The following is a 6,000-nucleotide window of genomic DNA, read 5'->3' on the forward strand; positions in this document are numbered from 1 at the left end:
CGCACGGAGCGATGTCTGGTGAATAAGGTGGCTGTGGTAGTATTGAAATTTGTTTTGAGGTTAAAAATTGCTGTACTGACAGAGCAGTATGGGATGGCGCATTATCGTGATGCAGAATCCAATTATGAGTAATGTTGGCACAGACAAGAAGAACTCTTTTACGAAGTCTTTCTAAAATTTCTTTGTACTAATATTGGTTAATTGTTTGTCCAGGAGGCATCCACTCTTTATGAACAATTCCCTTGGAATCAAAGAAGCACACAAGCATGCATTTCACTTTTGACTTTGACATGCGAGCGTTTTTCTGGTCTGCCTTCACTAAACATTTTATGATAACGAAAAACTTGAGCTCTTGACATAACCTCCTCTCCAAAAGCCTTCTCAAGCTTACCATAAGTTGTCGTCGCGTGTTCATCCAATTTAATGCAAAAAGAAATGGCATACCGTTGCACAATATTATGCAGTTCCAATTCCGTGACGAGAGACACAAACAAGTGTTAACTTATTACAGCACAACTCACAACTGAGCAGTTGCATCGATGTGCCGCTTGGACTAGAAGCAATTTATAGACCAAGGTCAAAGATATTGTGCCTAAGCAAGCCTGCAGGGTTGCCACATTTTGCAAAGAAAATCAGTCTCATTTCCTTATTGTTGCACCCCGAAGTCTTTCCCTGAGGCATAAATTCGAACAAAATGATACATTTACGGTACCAAAACACTGAGGCCACGATTTTTTGCCGAAAATTGTGGTTTTGAATTTTTTGGCAGATAGAGCACTGGTGTGACGCCACTGTGACAACTGTCTCTTTGCGTCAAGTGTAATGCGTCATACACATTCATCTCCAGTCACAATAGAACTCATAAAGTCCTCACCTTCCAGTTCAAGTGGCTCAAGAAACTCGGCAGATGTTATTGACCCGATTTGTCTTGTGCTACTCTGTCAGTTGTTTTGGGACCCATCTTGCACAAGTCTCCGGCATCTCTGTGTTTCTGTGAGTGTCCTGTGTAAGAGAGTTCTGGAGAGTTGTGGAAACATAACAGAAATTTCTTCACTAACAGTTCCCTCAATTTTTTGCACCAATTCGTCTGTCATAACGGAAGGTCTTCTACTCCTCTACATGTCATGAATATTTTCTCTGCCCCCTCTAAATTCCCAGCAATACTTCAACACGCTCGTTCTGTTCATAGCACTGGCACCATAAACCTTTTTGTTTCGGGAAAAGATTTCGGTAGGTGTTCTTCCTACATGTCACACATATTACTCGGTCGACTTTCCCGATTTTATGACGCAAGTTGCAACTCTCTGCCGCTAGAAGACGGGAACTGTAGTGTGCTACATGACTGTGCGTTATGTAACTATGTCAGTGTGTGAGAAACGCCATGCAGTACTCGAGTTTCTAATCGCAGAAGAGTCTGCTCATACATGGAGCACCGTCTTCTTCAGCATGACAACGCCACACCACATACAAGTGCTGCGGAAGCTGCAAGAATCCGACGCCATGGCTTCATCGATCATCCTCCTTACAGTTCCCACTTGGTCCCATCCGATTTTCATCTGTTTCCAAAACTTTGAAGATTTTACTTTGATAGTGAAAAGCAGAAAGGTGGAAGGAGTATATAGAGGGTCTATACACGGGCGATGTACTTGAGGACAATATTATGGAAATGGAAGAGGATGTAGATGAAGATGAAATGGGAGATACGATACTGCGTAAAGAGTTTGACAGACCACTGAAAGAAGTGAGTCGAAACAAGGCCCCCGGAGTAGACAACATTCCATTAGAACTACTGACGGCCTTGGGAGAGCCAGTCCTGACAAAACTATACCATCTGGTGAGCAAGATGTATGAAACAGGCGAAATACCCTCAGACTTCAAGAAGAATATAATAATTCCAATCCCAAAGAAAGCCGGTGTTGACAGATGTGAAAATTACCGAACTATCAGTTTAATAAGTCACAGCTGCAAAATACCAACCCTAATTCTTTACAGACGAATGGAAAAACTAGTAGAAGCCGACCTCGGGGAAGATCAGTTTGGATTCCGTAGAAATGTTGGAAAACGTGAGGCAATACTGACCCTACGACATATCTTAGAAGATAGATTAAGGAAGGGCAAACCTACGTTTGCAGACGTAGAGAAAGCTTTTGACAATGTTGACCGGAATACTCTCTTTCAAATTCTGAAGATGGCAGGGGTACAATAAAGGGAGAGAAAGGCTATTTACAATTTGTACAGAAACCAGATGGCAGTTATAAGAGTCGAGGGCATGAAAGGGAAGCAGTGGATGGAAAGGGAGTGAGACAGGCTTGTAGTCTCTCCCCGATGTTATTCAATCTGTATATTGAGCAAGCAGTAAAGGAAACAAAAGAAAAATTTGGAGGAGGTATTAAAATTCATGGAGAAGAAGTAAAAAAATTGAGGTTCGCCGATAACATTGTAATTCTGTCAGAGGCAGCAAAGGACTTGGAAGAGCAGTTGAACGGAATGGACAGTGTCTTGAAAGGAGGATATACAATGAACATCAACAAAAGCAAAACGAGGATAATGGAATGTAGTCGAATTAAGTCAGGTGATGCTGAGGGAAATAGATTAGGAAATGAGACACTTAAAGCAATAAAGGAGTTTTGCTATTTGCGGAGCAAATTAACTGATGATGGTCGAAGTAGAGAGGATATAAAATGTAGACTGGCAATGGCAAAAAAAGCGTTTCTGAGGAAGAGAAATTTGTTAACATCGAGTATAGATTTAAGTGTCAGGAAGTCAATTCTGAAAGTATCTGTATGGAGTGTAGCCATGTATAGAAGTGAAACATGGACGATAAGTAGTTTGGACAAGAAGAGAATAGAAGCTCTCGAAATGTGGTACTACAGAGGAATTCTGAAGATTAGATGGGTAGATCTCATAACTAATGAGGAAGTATTGAATATGATTGGGGAGAAGAGAAGTTTATGGTACAACGTGACCAGAAGAAGGGATCGGTTGGTAGGACATGTTCTGAGGCATCAAGGGATCACCAATTTAGTATTGGAGGGCAGCGTGAAGGGTAAAAATCGTAGAGGGTGACCAAGAGATGAATACACTAAGCAGATTCAGAAGGATGTAGGTTGCAGTAGGTACTGGGAGATGAAAAAGCTTGCACAGGATAGAGTAGCATGGAGAGCTGCATCAAACCAGTCTCAGGACTGAAGACCACAACAACAACAGTGATGAAGCAGTGTAAACAGAGGTGAACCTGCGCCTCTGTCAACAAAGCCAAACATTCCACAGTGACGGTATCAGCAAACTGGTCTCTCGAGGGGTGACATATGTTCGCCGCCAGGGTCACTATGTTAAGAAAAACGTGATACGTTAAGAATAATAAGTAGAATGTTAAAGAAGTTTGTTTATTTAAAAATCTTTAAGAATTTTCACATAAAAAATCTTAGGCATTATTTTTCACCACGCCCTCGTATAACGAATGAAACAAATTAATTAAGGAAAAAAATTTTTCAGGCTTCCTAGAGGTATACCTCTATAGTATTCCATTACAATCCCTGCTCCCCCACTCTCCCCACACATTACCCGATTAACTATTTTTCCTGTTTTCAAAGGTTTTTGCTATCGAGTAATCTCAGCTCTTACTTAGGTTGTGCTATAACATTCTTTTCTCTATAACTCTATTCATTATTTCTTCATTAATTATTCAATCCACATTTTATCTTCACCATTCTTCTGTAGCATCAAATTTCAAAAGAGCCATCCATATTATTTTCTGTACTGTATGTCGTCCACGTTTTACTTATACACAAATCAAACTCTAAAGATCTACTGTCACGAAATGCCTCGTAACATCTAAGTTGATTTCCATTGTTAACGTATTTCTCTTTCTCAGGGAAGCTTACCTTGCCTTGTCATTGTGTACATTTTAATACCCACTTTATTTTTGCTGTTGTCAGTTTTTTTGTTGTTTTTGTAAAAGGAGCAGAACTCGTTTGCTGATTTGAGCGCCTTGTTTTCCCAGTCTATTTGCCTCAGCCCCACATAATTTCTTTCGACTACACTCCATTACTCTGGTTTCACTTCTGTTCATACTCGTTTCGCAAGTTTTTTTCAAGATATTATCCATTGCGTTTAACTGACCTTCCAAGTGAATTGCTGTCTCTGATAGAATTACAATAGCGTCGCCAAACTTAAACGATTTTATTTCTTCTTATTTAACTTCAATTTCCTTTCGGAATTTCTCGTTATTTTCTTTTGCTGCTTATTTTCTTTACAGACTGGATAACACGGGGTAGGCTGAAATCTTGCCTCACCCGCTTTTGTGTCCTCGACTCCTAGATGTACAGTCTGGTTTCCGTACAAGTTGTAGATAACGTTCCGCACGCTGTATTTTATCCGCGTTAACTTAAAGAAATCGAAATAGTGTATTCCACTGAATGTTACCACATAAATTTGCTCGTGTAAGCTGGTATTCTTTCTATTATGTGTCCGGGTATGGAATAGGAGGCAACTACTAATACATGATACAATAAAAATAGCTTTCTGCCCCAGACTCAATAATTCAGATGGAGCTGAAAACGCTCAGCTCTCCGCACGACTTGGTGCTTCATATACGGGCACGTTCACGATTCGCCTTGGCATACTGTCGAAGGACTCTAGCAGGTACACAAATTATTGGCCTGTGCTTCACGTATGTAGCTGGTAGTTTCACCTTGTAACAGAATAGAACCTAGTCTTACTGCATTACGGCCCGTGAAAGTGTTAATGAATGCTTGTGCAGTTTAAGCACTGTAATGTTTTTAATGTAGACTTCTCAGATAACCTTTGCACTCGATAATAAGATTCGCAAGACAATTTCAGTGCGGTCTGCCTTGGGGTATACAGGTACGCACAAGGCAGCCACACATCTCTGCAGCGTGGTCCAGTGAGTTAAGACGTGGAGGGGGTAGGAGACGTACTGATAACGAGACTATAGGTGGGGCCAGGGCAGCTGGTGATTTATGACACATAAATACAGCACAGTACATATCCTTACAGTATTACTCGGACGTTTCCACAACTCTTTCATTTCATGTACATATGCTCAGCCACGCCAAATTTTTGTGAGGATACTGGTGCCATTACAATCGTCCGTAAGTTAGATCTTCGAGGTATGCAGCAAAACAGTGTGATGGTGACAATATGACGACTCAACTGGGAATGAACAACTTAAAAACACTTGACATACATCTACAAACATACTCTGCAAACCTCTGTCAAGTTCATGGCAGAAGGGTTGCAGTGCCTCTGTGCCTCTGTGCGCATTGCAACTAGTGCAGTCTTGTTTTCATGGTCCCTGTGTGAACAGACGTAGTGTGTAGCAATAAATTCCTAGTTTCTTCATTTAACACAGATTTTTGAAATATCGTAGGTAGGTTTTCGAGAGATAATTGGTGTCTGTCTTCAAGCGTCTACCAACTCAAGTTTTTCAACTTTCTCTTGACGTTTTCCCATGTGTCAGACTTTGATCATTCGTGCTGCCCTTCTTTGTACGCCAGATTGTCCCATTTAGTTTTATTTGGTGTAGATCCCATACAACTGATCAACATTGTAGAATGGGTCACACGAATATTTTGTAGGTAGCCTCATTATGTAGACTGACTGCATTCCTATGCTGTGTAAGTAGGCTGTTTAGGTTCTTATACTGGTAACGCCAACGCCACGTAGCGCTCTGTATGAAAATCACTGGCTGTGATGTGTGCAGCCTGTGGCTGGTTTGCATTGTTGTTGACTATTGTAGTGTTGAGCTGTTGGCTGTTAACAGCGCGTAGCGTTGCGCAGTTGGAGGTGAGCCGCCAGCAGTGGTGGATGCGGGGAAGTGAGATAAAGGAGTTTTGAGAGCGGATGATCTGTACGTGTTGTAAGTAGGCTGTTTAGGTTTTTATATTTGTAACGCCACATAGCGCTCTGTATGAAAAATCACTGGCTGTGCTGTGTGCAGTCAGTGGCTGGTTGGCATTGTTGTAATACTCGCCATTG

The sequence above is a fragment of the Schistocerca gregaria genome, chromosome 2, assembly GCF_023897955.1.
Source record: "Schistocerca gregaria isolate iqSchGreg1 chromosome 2, iqSchGreg1.2, whole genome shotgun sequence".
Taxonomy (NCBI): domain Eukaryota; kingdom Metazoa; phylum Arthropoda; class Insecta; order Orthoptera; family Acrididae; genus Schistocerca; species Schistocerca gregaria.